The sequence below is a fragment of the Nannobrachium achirus genome (assembly GCF_963921795.1).
Source record: "Nannobrachium achirus genome assembly, chromosome: 18".
NCBI lineage: Eukaryota > Metazoa > Chordata > Actinopteri > Myctophiformes > Myctophidae > Nannobrachium > Nannobrachium achirus.
This window is the reverse complement of record NC_137825.1, coordinates 60,557,955-60,578,644: the sequence shown is the minus strand read 5'-3', so window position 1 is coordinate 60,578,644 and position 20,690 is coordinate 60,557,955. Positions and strand designations below refer to the sequence as shown.

The following is a 20,690-nucleotide window of genomic DNA, read 5'->3' as shown; positions in this document are numbered from 1 at the left end:
CCTCTTCTAGCGCCACCATCAGGCCGATTTTTTGCAAAACACATTTTTGAACACTGCTCCTACAGATCTCTAAAGTCATGTCATCAACATGGAACTTTCCCATTTCCCATATTCGCTCCTGATTGCCTACCATTGCCTTCTAAAGTTTGTGTATGCGACCTGACGGTCGCTAATCTGCCGATTAGGGAGTCTTACTGGTATATTATTCAGAAGTAGGCTATGTTAATCCCCAGCCCTTGAGCAAGAAAATGATCCCCCAACGGCTCCCAGTGAGCAGGTCAGTGTGAAAGGGTGAATATGAAGCACATTGTAAAGCACATTATAGAGACCAGGATTACTGCATGTTTTTGTTTATGGTATCTACCCTAGGAGATACGGGGAGAACATGCAAACTCCACATAGAAAGGCCCTGTTGGAGCCATTCTCAGTTGAGTTTATATTTTTGACTAAATGTCGCCCCCTTTGGCTGCCTTGGAAAATGGCACCATAGGTCCCTTTAATTAGGCTACAGCTGCTTGCAGGAAGACACCAGTAGAGGAGAAAAAGATTTTCAACCGCTCGGCGGAGCTACGCTCTACACGCATGCACACACCATACAGCGCGTATTTTGAATGAATGAAAGACTTGGAACTTTGTATGGAATCATTTTGAGATTATTGTCTCCACCAGCCGAAGGCATGGGGGAGAGTATGTTTTCCTCTCCGTCTGTCCGTGTGTCCGTCCGTCCATGCGTGCGTCCATCCGTGCGTCCTCGCAGTTTGTTACCACCTAATCTCAGTCGCCGTTGGAACCGGTCGCTGCCAAAATGAGCACACACTCTCCCTAGATGCAAATTCAGAACCTCTGCCCTACATTTTTTCAAATGGGCCTGTTCTAGCGCCACCTAGTGGCTGATGTTTGCAAAAAACATGTCTGTACACTACTCTTACAGATTTTGTCGAAAAATCCTACAAATCGGTAGGCAGTATCTCGACAGTCATGTGATCGACACGGATCTGTCCGATTTTGCATATTCCATCCTGATTGGCTAAGATTGGCTTCCAAAGTTTGGACAAACGCAAAGTGCAATTATCATGAAATCGCACACACACGTTCCCACTAGGCCGAGGAAGAAATGCCACTTATTTTTTAAATCAGCCTCATTGTGGCGCTGTAACAGGATGATTTGTGGTTTTACCTGTAACTCCTCCGATCGGTTTCAAACTTTGTACACGCACTCCCTAGAGGCCAAGGATAAACCTTTGCCGTGCATTTTTCACTTCAGCCTTTTAAAGCGCCACTTATGTAGAACACATTTTTGGTTATTACTATAGCACCAGTAAACAGGACATTTGCAAGATTTGGTCAGAGCAGCACCCACTTAGGAGGCTATTTGTAGGCTTTTTGTACAATGTCGCACTCTAGAGGATCTTTAGTATTAAAACATCTTTGGTTGTCCCTTGAGCCCACTCTTCTGGTTTACCATTACACCAATTAAAGATGTGTTACCAGGTCGACTTCCTTGCATAGCTAATTCTGTAGCTCCCCCTGTTGGTCGATTCTAGTTTACTTCTCCATTGCTTCAAGGGTCTGTAAACAGTAAACACAAGCTGGAATAGTAAGGGGAAACAAAGACAACTATTGTCAAAATAACAGACTTAAGAACCGCTTTCAGAAATACACTGTACATGTTAATTGATGAGATCAGGAGTGTTTATTAATCTCAGTGGAAAACAGGTCATTTCAACAGGCAGCTTAGACAGCGACAAAGAAAAAAAAGAAAAAAAAAGAATGACCATAATTTAAGGGCTGCATGTCAAAGTGTCCTTGAGCAACACACTGAACTGAACTGCTTCTGATGAGCAGGTTGTTGCCTTGCCTGGTTTTCTACACCGCTGGCACTTTGAAATAATATTTTGGAGCAACGTGCGCGTTTCGACCTTGTTGGTCTTCGTCAGCGTTGCCAAAGGCTGATGTTTGACAACTGTCTCATAAGTCATGTTTCCATAAACTTATTCGAAAATAGGAAGCAAACTATCATAAATTCGCATTAAGACAAAGCAAATTTAGTCTCTTTTCCATTTGGGGGTGTCATTCCAATTTGTGTAGCGCTCCCTGCCTCCTTGCCCCCACCGTTGTGCTTGGGGTCCTTGGGAAACGCCAGGTCGCAGAAGAGCGACACAAACAAACACCACATAAACAGAGACTGAACGTGATACTGAGACAGTTTGTTATGAGTTTAGCTTGAACAAATCTTTTGTTTTAAGTTCTGTCGGAGGTTGTCTTTGCACAGCAGTCTAAAGAGCTGCAGCTGCGCTGACACGTTGTGAGAACGGGAGGAATTTACACACAGAGTTCAGACAGTTTGTTTTGTGGGCTAATGCTAATACAATGGACCAGAACATCATCATTTATTCACATTTATTGGCCGACTCATTTCCTTTCACTAATGCACATTTAGTTTATTCGATAAAGCCTCAAAATCCACCTCCTCCAAGCGAATAAGAGTTTTTGCGGATAATGAAAGCTTATTCGAATTTTGAAGTGTTTCCATAAAAAGATTTTTGCGCAAAACCCTAAATGCGCATTAACAGGCTTTATGGAAACGCAACTACAGTATACAGTAGTTAATCATATCATGGTAAACCAAGAACCAGGGTTATATAGCTGTTGGTATAATGTATAATTCTTTGTTGCTGTTATTTTTTGTGAAGAGAAAAATTTCAAATAAGGAACATACATTCATTCATTCATTCATATATCGCTGCTCCTGCTTTCATCTGCTCCACTGGTCACAGTGGTATGAGTTCTCTGGTGATGTTTGAGACCTCGTTTCTGGACGAACCCTTTCCCACACTGGTCACAGATGTAGGGCTTCTCCCCTGTATGACTTCTCAGGTGGCTTTTAAGACCCTTCTTGTCGCTGAACCCTTTCCCACACTGGTCACAGAGATGGGGCTTCTCTCTTGTATGAGCTTTCTGGTGGACTTCGAGCTTACGCCTGCTCCTGAAAATCTTCTCGCACTGGTCACAGGGGTAGCTCTCTCCTGCATGAATTCTCTGGTGATTTCTGAGACGATAGCTCTGGCTGAAATTCATCCCACACTGGCCACAAGGGTAGGGTTTCTCCCCAGTATGATTTCTCTGGTGATCTCTGAGATTTCTGCTCTGGCTGAACTTTCTCCCACACTGGCGACAGATGTATGGCTTCTCCCCTGAATGACTGCTCTGGTGTTTTTTAAGACCCTTCTTGTCGCTGAACGCTTTCTCACACTGGTCACAGCCGTAGGGCTTCTCCCCTGTATGAATGAATGAATATTTTATTTCCGTGTCTGGACAATATTTGACCCATCCCATATGGGCCAACAGCTAAATACAAAGAATACAGTATCTCACAGAAGTGAGTACCTTACAGAAGTGAGCACACCCCTCCCATCTTTGCAAACACTCAAAGGTCTGCAGAGATGAGAGGGGAGCACCCACCCCTGCGATACACTACATCTCCATATGGCATGCACATAGCACAAAAGTCAACATTTAAATTCATCTATAGGTCACCCTTCTCCTCCTATCCCACACTTTAAAGAGATATTCTGCAAAAGCAAATACATGATCAAAAAGAAATGTCATTAAGGCACCATTCTCATACACTATTAGGTTAATATCAGGGTTATGAACAGGGGTGCACATAACGTTTTGGGGTTAATACTCAGTGGTGGCTGAGTGGTTAGTGTCCACACCTAGGACTCCGGAGGCCCCAGAGGTCGCAGGTACGATTCCCCACTCCAGCTACCACTGCTCCCCTTCCCCCTTGCGCTCCTTGTGGGCATCACTGGGTTGAGTTCAGCTGGGTTAAAGCTGATTAAAAAAGCAGCTGGGTTGGGCTGCGATATCTGAATTTCCCCCGCGGGAGGAGTAGGTATTCATCATTATCATGGATATGTTGCTTGGTACGCCTTTTTTATTTTTAATATAGGCCTATAAACATGATCAGGGCTCTGACATGACCAAATAAATAGAACACAATACAATGCAAGCCTTTCAGTGCAATATAGTTATCCTATTCAACAGTGCCATTTTAATATTTTTTGGCGCAATGAATAGATGGATAACTATGACGGCAGATGTTCATGTATCAAATAGATATGCTGTACACTTCCAGTAGTCGCTCATGCAAGCGCAAGACAAAATAAATAATAGCCTAGTAAAGAGAAAAGACGACGGCGATGGCCGATCTCGTTTGCACCTGATAACTAGACAGTAAGCGTTTTATTGGAGCTACAAGCTCTGCTCCCACAACGTTACGTGAAAGCCTTGTGACGCAACGTAAACCAGCATGAGACAGAGTCACAGACAGATGGAGATAATCAACTCATATTATACTGTATGCTGCTGTGGAGAGTTTAACGTGACATATTTCCAAAGTGTGTTCTTAAGTCACAGCATGGTTTAAATAGCCTATCGTAAATATGAACTGTGGCTAATATATGGTTTTTAATCCGCGTGGGTCCGTGTTTACTTAGTTACACTAGAGTTTTGAACAGCCAACAGAACTGTCATGGCAGCTGGGTTACTGACTTCCTCTAAAATCGTCAGATTTCAAAATAAGCGACACTTGTAATGATTAGTCAACACTACTTTTATTTTTAGGTCTACTTACAGGACGTAAGTGTTAACATGCAGTAAGTGACACCAGAGCTAGGGTCTGACGCAAAATAAATAATTAAATAAAGCTACCGGCGGCAGTGCGCAAAAGCGCTTCACGTTGTTTGATCCGGCACGCAATATTTATTTTGACAGCGCATGTGCACTTGCGTACCAGTTATGTGCACCCCTGGTTATGAACCTTTTTAAATAAACGCTCTCTCAAATCATACTACAAAGGACAAAATAAAATAAAACGTATTTCGTTCTCTACCTCACCTTACCTGTATGTCTTATCAGGTGTTTTTTAAGATCACTCGAGTCGCTGAACGCTTTCTCGCACTGGTTACACTGGTAGGGCTTCTCCCCTGTGTGAGTTCTCTGGTGGACTTCGAAATTACCCCTGGCGCTGAACGTCTTCCCGCACTCGTCACAGCGGTAGGGCTTCTCTCCAGTATGAGTTCTCTGGTGAACTTGGAGATGCTCTTTCCTTCTGAACTGCTTTCCACACTGGTCACAGTTGTAGGGCTTCTCCCCTGAGTGAATTCTCTGGTGAACTTTGAGAGAATCTCTTTGTGTGAAACCCTTCCCACACTGGTCACAGTGGTGGGGTTTCTTCTCTCCTCCATGAACTCTGGGTTGTTTTTGAGGAGAACTCTTCTTCACGCTGAGCTTGGCAGGAGACACACCTGAGATGGAGAAAGAGGGGAGAACAAAAAACAAAATGTTTTGAAAGATCAATGCAAGGTGTGTGAAGCATCGCACACTTCTAGAGTCAGTTTCATGCTCCATTTAAGCAGTTAATACAGCATTAGTAGTTCTATCATGTGGGACATTTAGGCCAATTCCATCGCTGCCTTTTGACTGATTTGTCCTGCAGCTGATCGGGATTCAAATGAAACAGGAAATGATGATCTTGTAACCACGCACGCACGCACACGCGAACGCACGCACGCACGCGCACACACACACACACACACACACACACACACACACACACACACACACACACACACACACACACACACACACACAGGCTGGATCTGAGTCAATAATACTAGTAAGACGCCTCAGGGCAACATGTGCGCCAATTCTTGGCCATCTGGCCATTGATGTATATCGGACCAGTTACCCATATATGGAGATCCATGTACTGTATATAGTACTTCCCTTTTATGCCCATACATGGAGATCCCTGTCTGAACCAGGCGCACAGATATGGGCCGTCTTCCTCCACATATGGGCATTCCCATATGAAGTCCTGTTAGACTAAATATTGATGACATCAGGGATCTCCATATATGGGCATAAAAGGGATTTTGTTAGAGTGGTTTCCATGACATCACAACATACAATACATTTTATGCCCATACATGGAGATCCCTATCTGAACCAGCCACACAATATGGGCCATGTCTTGGCCATCTGGCCAGTGATATATATCGATGACATCAGGGATCTTCTTATATGGGCATAAAAGGGATTCTGGGGAATACCCATATATAGACTTTTACATAGGTGATGTCACAAATATGTGTGGCAGAGGAGGTCTCCCCGAATGCGTGCGTATGTCAAAGGTTCTGACACAAAGAGCTGTCTGTTGTCCAGCGCCCACTAGGGATGGAGTTCGTAATTTTTTATTGATAATGAGCACCTTATCGATCATGCTTATCGAGCCAGGCTTTTATCTCGTTGCAGACATTCAAAGTTATTGCACTTGGGTGGGTCTTATGTGATGCACTATGGACTATTAGTGCCTCCACATTGTCGAAGTGTTCCCTCCCGAGCATGTAACCGTGCTGCATATAGCCTATTATTGCATTTAGCTCTTCCCTTGTCTTTTCTAAAATGTAAGCAAACCTTTTAGTGTTTCACGCGTTCAACCATTGTTCCACGGCATGGCACACAACTATCAATGACGCAATGTAGCCTACCTCCCGTCCCGGCCCCCTGTAGCGGACCATGACGTGACGTTATGAAACTTACCCGATAACAGACTCGACAAGCAAAAGCTTATTGATACTCGGGTCTCGATAAATTCAGAACCGGGTTTGTAATGGACCCGGTTTTCGGGCTCCATCCCTAGCGCCCACTAGAGTCTGAAAATGGGACTTACCGCACTGGACGGTAGGGCTGCAATCTATCCCTATTTTAAGGATTCGAACTTCGGGGGGGTTTCCGAACGGACCATCGAATTAATTCGAACCATTGATTTTTTTAATCAATTTAATGAAAAAACTAACAATTCGGTGCTGTAGCGCCGCAGTGCCGCATTTTTGAGCTTCTTGATCTGCTACTTTTGATGCTTTTGTTTCTTTGAAGCGTAGCGTTGAGTTTCGATGCTATAATCGAATGGTCTGCGTAGCTTTCAGAAGGTATATAGCATCAGACATGCAAACAGGTGAAAAAGGTGACAACTTTTCCTGAGGCAAAAATGGCGCGAAGTTTTGGACCTTTCCCGGGTCGGGTCGGGTGAATTTGCACGATTTTAACTGGGTAAAACAGTGACTTACTCATATACAATACATGCAGCAAAATTGGACTTGTTGCCTACCACCGATTATTCTAGATGTAATGAAGAAAAGAAAATCTACAATAAAAAAAGAATATAGCCTACAGATATAGTTAGGAATATCCTACAATATTTAGGGACTTGTCTTTAATAGACAGGCATAGACAAAGACAATGCGCGCTGTGAGCGTGTAGATCGGCTATTTTCAGTACTTCTTAAAGTTATACTATGTAACTTTTTTTATACGGACGGACGAAGGGGAAAACATACTCTCCCCCATGCCTTCGGCTGGTGGGGACAAAAATACCAAATAAGTCTGGAGTACCCCCTAAAATGCAAATTTTCTCTTGTCCCACCCCCTTGGTGACCAAATTGAATCTCAGATAAAACTGTTAAAATGACATTTAAAGTTATACCATGTAACTTTTTTTATAAAACAAATCTTAAAATGGTCCTAATTGTTAAATCGCTTACGTTTTAGAACACCCACTCCGTTATTTTCAGCTTCCAAAGCCTTCTCTTTATATGTTTTCTTTTCTCTTCTCTCTCTCTCTCTCTCTCTCTCTCTCTCCTCCCGCTCATCACGGTCTTCAGTGACGTCAGATTGAGAACAGTGTGAAGAGAGGAGCTGGTCACCACTAGTTGATTGTGATGTTTCACAGCTCTACATCAGCTTGTGTTTACATGTGTTCAGTTGAGGTGCTGGCTACAGCCTCTGTCTCTCTGTCTTCATCATCACCTTCACTTTTCACTGCTAGTAATGTCAACGTTGATCCATCAGCCTCCTCTTGTAGCAGCTCCTCCTGTTCCTCTTTAATCTGTGGATGTTGTGGTTCCTCTTGGTCCAGCTCCTCTTTACACACAGGGAGGGGCAGGACAGCTATGGGGGATGAAATGAGAGAAAAACCATTAAATGTTTGAACTGTACATTATTTCATGTTTTATAGCTTTGGTAGTTGGAAGACCTTCAACTCTAAAGTCTATTCTCATTCATTCAAAAATATCCATTTGCTGCAAACATCCTAATTTCAAACAAATGCTTGGAGCATATTCCAGTTTGGATGTGTGTCTCTTTGTAACTAATTAACACTATTACAAAAAAAGAGAGAGGGCATGAAACATACTGATATCCAGAGAGAGAGAGAGAGAGAGAGAGAGAGAGAGAGAGAGAGGGAGAGAGCATTAAACGTACTGTTGTCCAGGTGGTTTTCAGGTTCCTGTTTAACAGAAACACTCCAACTCATCTTCACCTTCAGGCTGGACTCCGCACACTGGTCTGCAATGAAGGAATACAACAAGGACTTTAATAACTAGAAAAATATTGTTCCTTCGAAACAATTGTGGGCTCGCTTCAAGCCAGAAAACAATGGCTATAAAAGCACAAAAGTGCTCTCTTTGACGTTACTGACGTCAAAGATTGGTCCATTTTGTTCCAAAAATGTGTTATGCAAAAGTTGACCCGCTGGTGGCACTATGACAGGCCAATGTGAGAAGGTTGGTATCTGTTCCTTGACATATTGGGAATGTGCTTGCAAGATTTCACACACATCCCAGGCTGTGTTCATGATTTGAGGTGTTTTTGGCTTTGGCCACTTTATTGCTGCTGGCAGCTATATTTATTATTATTATTATTATTTTATTTTTTGTGTGCACTTCATAGGCATGTTAGATAAAGGTCCTTAGATTGCGTGTAGAATGTTTCATGCAAATTGCAAAAAAAATCCTAGAATAAAAACGGGTTTAAAGGAGGCCTACAGACCAAAATAATACCCCCCCTGAATGAGAATGTTTCCCCAGACCTTCTTACCTGGTTAGGTTGATTTGCTTAAATTTTGCCCCTGTCCAGAGATTTGTAGATTAGTCCCATCAGCTAAAACGGTAGCTATAGCTTTTATACAAAAGCGCCCATTTAGGCCGCCTCAAAAGTATTTTTTTTTTTATGAATCGATCAGACATGCTTCCAACACACACCACACACGGTGGTTTAGCCTGTGAAGGGTTAATAGTTTGTTTACTGGGACAGAGCAGCACCGGACACTGCAGCTGGGAGCTCTCGCGAGATTCTCGCGATACTTCCGCTCCCAGCTCTCTGTCTGGAGCTGGGCAGGAAGTCACCTAGACCGCTTGTTTTGTTTACATTGGATGCACGAGCACAGCGACTCTTCTCATTCACTCTACTGGATTACAGCGAACAACATACAAACTAGATTACATTCTTTTTGTGTTTTATTTTACTATCTTATTTATACCACGATGCGTTGTGTGTATCCTGGCTGTAAATGGTCAAAGACAAAGGGTACCCTACGCTCCAAAAGTTTTCATAAAATACCTTCTCTGGACGCGGATTTGAGAAAACTTTGGCTCCTCGCAATGGGAATGGATCCGAGTCTTACTCCTGAACAGACAACGTCATGTTTAGTCTGCAGCGAACATTTTGATCCAGACGATTTTCACCCCAAACAACAAGCAGCAACTACTACCTCGCCCAAGAAAAGAACTGGTCTGAGACAAACAATAAAAAAAGGTCCAAAAGAACTTCCAAAGGTCGGAAACGAACGGCCAAGGCTGAAAAGTCACGCTGTACCCAAAAGGATAACAGCTGAGGTAGGTTCTAAAAAGAAGATATATATATTTTTTAAAAGTTTGTCTATAATATTTTAATTCTTTATATGCAACAAGTAACCTTCAAACAAACAGCCCCTCACGTTTGATATCCAGCTGTGTTTATTCACCAAGGGGAATAATTCTTATTAAAAAATGGCTTCTTTGAAAGTTAGTCAAATCCCTATAATTGATTGGCTCTATTGTGTGATATTGCCCATTGAAATTTGATTGCATTATTTTCTTTTAGTACTGGATAGTAAGCCAAGTTAGCAAACTTTCTTTTCCACGCAAACACATTTTCTTTTGTTGGTTTAGAATTTACTGTAGCCAATACTGTATTGTATGCACCCATCCCCCATCTCACAGGAGCAAAGCATTTTAGGACTGCTACGGGCTGTCCACATGCAAGTTACTTTTTACACATCATTCGTTTGTTATCACAACATTCAGATTAAAAACATCATTACCTTTGTTATTTGTAATGATAATGTCAGTATGTATATAATATATTTTTTAAAACCATAGAAAGTTTGTATTTCATACAAGTTATTTTTAGACCCTCAATCTGTAAACCAGCTTTTGGGTTGAGGCATGCCATGTTCCCATCCCCTCCCCCAGTACAGTGTGTGTTGCAATGTGGGAATTTTTTCAACATCCCCAATCTGGCAGTCAGATATTTTGTCTGTAGTCTGGACACATCTTTATGTTATAACGTTATACAAAAGGGAACGCTTGTTTGATGGCACAAATGCAGAAATTATTTTCTTTATAAAAACCTTCATTTAGAAAACAACAGATCTATACACACAACAATATGCCTTACGTTAGCACACTCAGTTTAGAAATCAGATCCATGAAAACACAGCTGCGTTTACATAGGCAGGTCATTATAAATGAAAATGCTCATGTAAACACCTCATAATGGAATAGAATATCCATTCGGACTGAATGTTCATTCAGGTCTGGAGGGGTGGTATTTACGTATTGTATGAGACCAGACTTTGTTTCAGGTTCCATCTAAACGTTTGGGTATGAATTGGGAATGAATTCATTCTGAATGAACAAATGTTGTGCATGTAAACGCAGCCATTGTCTCCACTCAGTGGGAGAGATGTGTGAAATCCCAATATTCCTAATAGGCTTGAAGAATGTTGATTTTTTTAAGAACTTCATTATGACCAAATATATATTTTTTCTCCTTGATAGGATTTGACTGCCACCCCAGCTTTCCCTTCAAGCATGCTGTCCGAGGAAGCTGCTGAAGAAATCTCCCCGGTCAGTATAATTCATTGCTTTGCCTGTCAATCATAGACCAATAATTGAAAATTTGTGAGAGGAAAAATGCAAATATAATGGATAGTTATGAGAATACATTATCTATAATTTGTAGAAAATAATAAATGTAATTATTTATAATATTGTGTTTTACAATTATAGGGAGCAGAAGCTGGTGATTTTTCAGACCTTGGTGGCTCGCGAATCTCCACCCCCAAAAAGGCTACACGATCCCGTACTGCTGTACCATTCTTACCTTCGGAAGAGCTGACTGAAGATGATATTGGATACACAGCTGAGGTGAGTACGACTTTTTAATTACAGTAAGAAAATAAGAGAATAAGGGAATACATTTTTTGTTGAGGTTCAGTGTTCATTGAGCTAAAGTAGTTGTCATATTCAACACCAGGAAGCCAAAGGAGTGTCCGGGGAAGTAGCTGAAACATCAGTTTCCATTCCAAAGCTGCATCAACCTGGAGAATCAAGGGATCCATCCTGTCGGCAGAGAAAGCTTCCATCTTTCTATCTCACAAGTCCACTGCAGCAAAAAACCAGCAACAGGCCATCACTGTCAGGGACTTACACTGCGAGGCCTCCTACCCTTTTACAAATGGTAAATTGATTTGATTTATATACACACACTTTTATATATTGTGTGTGTGTGTGTGTGTGTGTGTGTGTGTGTGTGTGTGTGTGTGTGTGTGTGTGTGTGTTTGTGTGTGTGTGTGTGTGTGTGTGTGTGTGTGTGTGTGTGTGTGTGTCTGTATGCGTGCGTGCGTGTGTGTGTGTGCGTGTGTGCGTGCGTGCGTGCGCGTGTGTGTGTGTGCGTGTGTGTGTGTGCGTGCGTGTGTGTGTGTGTGTGCATGCATGCATGCGTATGTGCTCATAGACCACTGAAAGCTATTTTAAAGAATATATGTTCAATTTCTTCCTGCAATGCCAACTTCGTTCACAATCACTGTAAATGCATGCCCATAGCTCAAATTACACTAACAGCCTTCTATTATTTTCAATCAAAGGAATGGGGTGCATCTACTTCAACTCAGGGGGTTGATGATAACGACGTTGACCGGCTAAACCAAGTAAGTGAAATTTATAATACCCTATTCATTTTGATGATAATACTTTCCATTTGATATTTCTGTAAAGACACTAATATATACATCTTTACCTTAGCCAGATATCGAAGACGAATCTGACCCCAAAGTGTGTGACCTCAGTGCCAGTTTTTCGGGGATGGAGATGGGGAAAAAGCAAGGATCTGCAAGTGACAGTGTCAGTGACCCCAGCACAGATGTTGCAGAGATGGAGGATAAACGGGATCCTGAATACCTTCCACCCAGCCAATCCTCAAAATCAGAGGACTCCGTTTCCTCCTCCGAGGATGAGGCGTACAAAGAGTGGGATCCAACAAGGTGTTGGATCGTGAATGAATCACAATTAAAGCATTTGTTTTCCCGATTTTGTATGGAATGTGGCAAGGTCATTGAGAGTTCCACTACTAAAAAGAGAAGTAGCCTGCTGAAGGTCAAATGGGAGTGTGCTGGTGAATGCAAAGATCCTTCTTGGACATCATGCCCTAAACAACACAACCGCACGTCGGAAAATGACCTCCTGATCAGTGCCGGTATTCTCTATACTGGGGCCACATACACAGACATCTCTGAATGGGCACAGATGATCAACTTACAGATTCCACAACAAACCCATTACTACAACATTCAATCCAACTACCTCATCCCAGTTATCCATGAAGCCTACAAAGACCATAAAAAATAAGTCATCGAACGCCTCATACAGAGAGCAGCTGATGGTCAGCGAATCGAACTTTGTGGTGATGGCAGATCTGATAGTCCGGGTAAGCTTTAGAACATGTAAACATGTACTTTTCAATTAGTAATCAATCATAAAATTCATCACCAAGAAATTAATTCTCAATTTCTGTTCTAAAGGTTTCAGTGCCAAATACACAACCTACTCCTTTCAAGACGATGTCACTAAAGAAGTAGTCCACTTTGAATTAGTACAGGTAAGCGATTTAGCTTTTCAATGTAAATCCCTTCTGAATCCACTTGTATTAATATTTATACAATCTATAAATTATGTTGTAATGTTTTTGTGTGTGCTCTAGGTAAACGAGACTTCAAGCTCAAGTGCCATGGAGGGCGTAGGATTTGAACGAGGCCTCCAACAACTGCGTACTTTGGGGGTGCCTGTTGGGCTCATTTCCACCGACAGATCTTCAACCATCCGCTCTGTCATGGAGAAGCAATACCGTGGTGTCATCCTCCATGAGTTCGACCCCTGGCATGTTGGCAAGAGTAAGTTTCTTTCGAAATAAAAAATAATGATATTAATAACAATGTTCTCAAAATACTAAATCTTATTTTCCTATTTTAATTATGTTGACAGATGTGAAAAAGAAACTGTTGGCTGTGGCAATCAAGGCCGCCAACAGACCGCTTCAACGATGGCTCAAAGCAATCAACAACCACCTATATTGGTCCTGTGAGTCGAGCAAGGGAGATCCGGAGGTAAATGTCTACTGTCAGATACTATTATTACACATACTCCGTAAAAGTTAATGTATCTCTTTCCTACAGAATGATTGTTTTTACCTGTGAAATTCTAAATGTATAGCATTGTTCTTTTTTTCCACCTTTTTTATAGGCGGTGGTACGTCAGTGGAAGTCCTTGCTCCTACACATTTGTGGCGTACATAGGTGGGAGGAGGACGGCATTGAGCAGAGATGTAGGCATCGAGACTACAGTGCAGAAGAGCAGGAAACAAGAATGTGGCTTACTGCTGACTCTCCTCCATTCAATGCTCTGCAGGCCATAGTGTTGGACCCCAATATTCTCCGTGACCTAAAGCAGATGGCTCACTTCAAACACACAGGTATGTGTTTCGGTATATAATCTGTTCAAGTCAACATTAAACCTATTTCATGTGAAGAATGTTTTTACAGAATAAGCAAATCTTATTATTGTGTTTAAAACTTTCAATATATTTAAAACCCCTTTTTTCCTTGTAATTTGTTTTGAATCCAGGGTCTCTCGAAATATTTCATTCATCCTATTTGAAATATTGCCCAAAACGATTACACTTTTTCTATGACTCGATGTTGGCCCGGAGCATGCTAGCAGTCATCGATTGGAACACGAATGTCGGAAGACTGCAGGCGACAACTAAGACAGGTACAGAAGTATTATCAGCATGCCTACTGTTTCAGAAAGTCTTGAACGTTCGACATTGTAAACGCATAAGACAGAGGTCTACATCAGGGGGTCCGGGACCCCTAGGGGGTCCTCAAAGTTACTACAGGGTGTCCACCAAATCTTTATGTGATAGGAACTTTTAGTTTCGCCTTTTTTATGCTGACTACATGAACCCTAGCGTCCATATTCTGAGAACTTTAGCCAAGGCGTTTTGAGCATGTAGATCGGCTATTTTTGGCAAAGAGTTTTAGTGAAGAGGGGAAAAAGAGCAGACTAAGTACAGAATGAAAGCTCAAGTTTATTATGTATTGATGGTTCAAGGGTTATCTGAAAGCAAATTGACAAGAATCCAAAATATACTGATGATTGTGGTGTCAAACAATGAAACTATATGGAATCTATGACAAGGTTGTGGGGGTCCCTGCTTCATCTCTCCCTCAACTAAGGGCTCCTTGGCTTGAAAACGTTGAAGACCCCTGCCCTAAGCCCAAAGGCAAAGCTTTGTTTAAACCTATATGGGTATATTTTCATGGATAGATATCAACTGAAATTTTAATTCTGTCAATATCTGCTTTTTGTCTTTACTAATTATAGGAGAGCCACAGTGGAAGTATGTCGAGTCAAAGATATCAAAGCAGTGGATTGCGAAGACAAAATTTCAGCCCACACAACAGCTGCCCTTCCGCATGAAACTGGTTGATCGCGTCATGATAAAAGCAGCCCTGGAGCCTCTGGAGGACCCGAAAAAGAAGCGACCTACGCAGAAAACGTTACCAAGGCCAAATGTTGCAAAAACTCCCATGCCTGATAAATTAGAATTGCAGGCCAGGGCTTCACTATTACAAAGATTCAAACATCACAGCACTGCACCAGATCCAGAATTCTTTGACTAAATTGAACCAACAACATTTGCTGGCTGCAGGTTTTTATTTTAAACTGACTGAGCCCCACCACAACCTAAGAAAATGTTTTGCACATCAAACAACTACAGATAATACAGGCTTTTAATTGCCTAGTTGAATATGTCGTCCTTCAATGAACAAATACACTAATGACTACTGCAGCTAAAATATTGTTTCAGTCATCTGTCTAAATCAACTCTATAATCTGTCTTTACTGTTCGTTTTTTAATCTGTATTGAAAATGTCCCAAACTCATACAGTGCCTTCTATCAATAAAAATGTGGGCAACATATGTATTCTAATGTATTTATTTTTCTATACCTCGACTAATCTCCATGTCTATACGCATTGAATTTATTTTATATGTGTAAAGAGAATTTATTTTTTTTGCCAATTGCTTTTATCTTCCTACCTACAATAGAAATATCAGTAATAGTGTATGTCTAATGTTTAAAATAAAGTAGTAAAGCCATAACTATAATCATGACGTGACCAAACAAACTATCAGTAACATTACGAGTTATGCAGATAAAAAGTCATGTCTACAGCTTTTCTATTCTACTGCCAAATAGATTTTCGTTTTGTCCAGTAGGTGGCAGCATTTTTTAAACAATATAAACTGTATACTATTCTTTTTTTAATGTGATTTCTGACAAGAGAGTCACAATCTAGATAAAACACTTGTTGAATGGGATAATACAAACAGACCAGCACAAGCTGGTGGGATAACCAGTGTGAGTTGAATATTACAAGATTAATCAGGTTATTCTGGATTGTATTTATTACCATAGGAATAAGTCCAGATTGGCAGAAGGAACTCATTTTGACAACATGTTTACTATACATAAATGTGATGGCACTAACAGCTCATCAAGCAGTGGGCATAATAGATTTTGAAGTGAAGTTTGAGAAGCATTTAGATTTAAACCAAATGAATACAAATTTGCTCCATGTCAGTTGACATATGATTTGAATTTGTGCTTTTTGACCTAAGCCAACATCATTAGCTGTTATGGCAAATGTAGGATAAGGATGGACAAGAACAATTCAGGTGATTTCAAATAAGAACAAGAAATTCAAAAAGATGACATTTATTATTCATTTGTGCAATTACTAGAACCAATAAGGCGAGTACAAATTATTCTTTTTTGGCTTCCTTTCAGAAAAAGCTGAACATCAAAAACACCACATCTAAAGATAAAATAATGAGTAATAATGAATTGGAGAAGAGTGCACTTGGAAAAAATCTAAGAGAATGATAACAGCATCCTCAGCTGTACATGTGCATAAAGTTGGGTGTATTGTATACACCAATGGCATTATTCTCCCGTAATAGCTAATGTACTTTAACCTTTTTTTTTTTTTAAATCACAGTGTGTTGGATGAGCAACAGGTCAGTATAATTAAAAAATTCACAGTATATATATTTATGTACAGTAGGTGCAGTTCAGACACACAGTAACTATGATGTACTGTAGTTGAGGCTCGAACATAATAGTGCAGTTATGGGATGAGTGGGATGGCATTGGGGGGGGGGGGGGGGCCTAGCAATACTCTACGTACCTGGGCTAGCAATTATTTTAGCCCATGACCGTTCTCGTCTTTGACAGTTTGTTCATGTGCCTGATTGTTTACAGTCTGTTGCTAGTAGCTTGGTGACTGCATAGTCGTTTTCCATGCTGCATAGTCGTTTTCCATGCGGCAACATCTTGAACAGGCTGTGATTGGGATGGAGTAGCTCTCTGATGATTCCCTGGCCTTTTTATACACAGCGTTCATTGTACAGGTCTTGGATTTGAGGGAGATTGCATGGTTGAGGTCTGTGCAGCCGTCATACAAAGCAGTGAAGCTGCAAGTCAGGATGTGGTGCCTCTATACAGTAGAAAGCTATTAGGACTTTGGGACCCATCCCAGCCTTGTTCAGATAGGCTGGCTCATGTCCATATCATTCTGTATCAAAATCCTTGTGTGAGATCTCCAGCCTCTTCTAAGAAGCCCCGATACAAACCAGATTGTGAAGGAAATCGAGAACGCACATTTGATACCAAACAAGCAGGTAAACAAACTCTGTTATGTCTTCCCAGTACTTCTCCTCTCAAGATCCAATCAAGGCAGATTCTGTAGCCGGCTAAACGACACTGTCTGGGGAAGAAGAAAAAAATGTTTTAGAAACACATTCAAACAGTGCAAAAAGGATAATGTATTTGCATTCTTCACTATAGCTTGATAAATAATCAGGTTGAGTTGTTGGATTAAAACACTCAATATGCAAATGTTAGTAATGTAATATTCAATGCATTGATACATTCAGCCAACCTTGAATGAGGGAGAAGCATCAGTAGATATAAATATTGACATGCCGTTTGTATTTTACACAATGGCACCATTGATAAAGATAAAGAAATGATGACCAGGCTTTCAGGTAGACCACATGAAATGCCATATAAATTAAATATAAAGGAAGATATTTAATTTTAAAAATCGGTCTTCTTGGCGTTTGTCACTAGACTAAAAGTTACTTTAATTATTAGACATCAATAAGGGCCTGTCATCTACCTTCAAAGCTTTACAGTAGGCAAACCCCAACAACACAATGCTGTGTTTTCAAGAGCCAGTAGCATCACAACAAAGAACCCGAAACCTACCACTTCCAGAACCCCCCCCCCCCCCCCCCCCCCCTATTTCCCTTTGTGTTGTGTTTATCGCGTATGTAATGCCAGCGCTGCTACTATTCAGGGGTGTACTGGGTAGAACATGTTGAGCTCTCAATTCAATAAAGTTTGAGCACCCTTGCGCTACGCGCTACAAGCTTATTGATAGCTGTGTTAGGTAAACAATTTCGTAGAACACAATGATGTTGACTACTTACTCTATCGATAGATGTCCATCGTCTCCTGCAGGCTGTGGGCGTTGCTCAAAGTTTATTCTTTTGGATAAAAAAAAAGTTTCCAAGACGGTTCTATCTAGTAAATGAGGTAGACCCTCAATCTCTGTGATACAGCGAACAAGACGTACAGCTCCATCATCTGCATCTGTAGTTTCTTCCTCTGTTTGGTCGGAGTCCTCATACCAATTGTCTGGTCTCCAGTGCCAATAAGGCCAATTTGTGCAGCAGTTACATTCGATTTGTAATGGCATTACAACGCAATTTCCACAATGACACCAAAATAAGCCTTGCGTTCGATCCTCTTCTCCGTCGACTGGAACATTTGCTGCCTGCTCAAGCCTCATCTCCTCCCGTTGACGAAGCTCCTCTGCAGTATATTGTGGTTCGAACATGTATGGTTCGTCTCCATACTCAAAATCTTCAACATCAAGATTCAATTCAAAGTCATCTTCAGTACCGGCCATTATTGAATAAATTATTTGCGCAAATAAAAGTCTGTTGTTCGCTGTAATCCAGTAGAGTGAATGAGAAGAGTCGCTGTGCTCGTGCATCCAATGTAAACAAAACAAGCGGTCTAGGTGACTTCCTGCCCAGCTCCAGACAGAGAGCTGGGAGCGGAAGTATCGCGAGAATCTCGCGAGAGCTCCCAGCTGCAGTGTCCGGTGCTGCTCTGTCCCAGTAAACAAACTATTAACCCTTCACAGGCTAAACCACCGTGTGTGGTGTGTGTTGGAAGCATGTCTGATCGATTCATAAAAAAAAAATACTTTTGAGGCGGCCTAAATGGGCGCTTTTGTATAAAAGCTATAGCTACCGTTTTAGCTGATGGGACTAATCTACAAATCTCTGGACAGGGGCAAAATTTAAGCAAATCAACCTAACCAGGTAAGAAGGTCTGGGGAAACATTCTCATTCAGGGGGGGTATTATTTTGGTCTGTAGGCCTCCTTTAAGCGTTTTACAAAACGCTCAAAATTATATAGCGCCCCCCTTTGGCCATTTGGGGTAAGATTGGTTTCAGTGATATTTGAACTAACCCTCTACACTATTTTGTCATGAAAATGTGACTTTGCATGTATGTTTAAGAGGAAGAAGAATAATTTGCATAAAAATGCAATATTGATTGAATTATTAAAAAAGCATGTTTCAATTTTAAAGAAATCCGATCTGACAGATCTTTAGATATCGGTCCAAAGTTCACGTAAAAAAAGTTTTGTGCACGTGACGCGACAATTCCAGAATAAAAGTGGGTTTACGCGTTTTACAAACTGCTCAAAATGGTGGAGAATCTAAGGGCGGAGCTTACTTAACAACGACACAGATGTCTTCTGCTTGAGTCAAAGCACGCGTGTAAGCAAGTTACATGTCTTCAAACGAAACGAGGCATGACTTATGCCCGTTTGAAGTTTGAATTTTCAAATGCTTCGTATAGCGCCCCCCCTTTGGCCGATTGGAATAAAATTGGTTTCAGTGATACTTTGACTAACCCTCTACATCTTTGCCAAATGCCATGAACGTGTAACTTTGCATGTATGATTTAGAGGCCGAAGAATAATTTGCATAAAACCGCAATATTGATTGAATTATTAAAAAAATATATTTCACTTTAAAAAAAATCCGACCAGACAGTTTGACCGTATTGGTCCAAAGTTCATGTGAAAAAACTTCCATGCGCGTAACGCGAAAATCCCAGGAGGAGATAGATTTTTACTGTTTTTCATATAATTCCAAATTCTGGGGGATCTAAAGGTCAGAGGTCAAAAGTCAGAGCGTAAAAGTTGTTCGGCATGAGGAGACGCATACGTGTATACAGGTTTCATGGCTGTACCTCAAACAGAGCATGAGCTCTATCTGTTCAAAGTTCGCACTTTCGAAGGCTTCCTACAGCGCCACCATTTGGCCGATTGCTATAGAAAACTAGAAAAATATTGTTCCTTCGAAACAATTGTGGGCTCGCTTCAAGCCAGAAAACAATGGCCATAAAAGTACAAAATGTCAAGATCGCAGGCAGTGCTCTCTTTGACGTTACTGACGTCAGACGTCAAAGATTGGTCCATTTTGTTCCAAAAATGTGTTGTGCAAAAGTTGACCCGCTGGTGGCGCTATAACAGGCCAATGTAAGAAGGGTGGTATCTGTTCCTTGACCTATTGGGAATGTGTTTGCAAGATTTCACGCACATTGCAGGCTGTGTTCATGATTTGAGGTGTTTTTGGCTTTGGCCACTTTATCGCTGCTTGCAGCTATATTCATTATTATTTTTTTTTGTGTGTGTGCACTTCATAGGCATATTAGATAAAGGTCCTTAGATTGTGTGTAGAATGTTTCATGCAAATTGCAAAAAAAAATCCTAACGGGTTTAAGCGTTTCACAAACTGCTCAAAATGATATAGCGCCCCCCTTTGGCCAATTGGGGTAAGATTGGTTTTAGTGATATTTGGACTAACACTCTACATCTTTGCCAAATGCCATGAACATGTTACTTTGCATGTATGATTTAGAGGCAGAAGAATAATTTGCATAAAACTGCAATATTCATTGAATTTATTTAAAAAAGCATGTTTCAATTTTAAAGAAATCCGATCTGACAGATCTTTAGATATCGGTCCAAAGTTCACGTAAAAAAAGTTTTGTGCACGTGGAGCGAAAATTCCAGAATAAAAGCGGGTTT

The 20,690-nt window shown here is 41.1% G+C and overlaps 1 long non-coding RNA gene across 1 annotated transcript; it reads left to right on the top strand.

Annotated features, from left to right (window-relative positions):
* The first annotated feature begins 11,203 nt into the window (after positions 1-11,203).
* On the top strand, positions 11,204-12,270 carry LOC308303478. The gene is made up of 4 exons (XR_013962998.1): positions 11,204-11,314; positions 11,424-11,627; positions 12,034-12,096; positions 12,191-12,270. It is a non-coding gene; the product is annotated as an uncharacterized lncRNA (long non-coding RNA).
* The last annotated feature ends 8,420 nt before the right edge of the window (positions 12,271-20,690 follow it).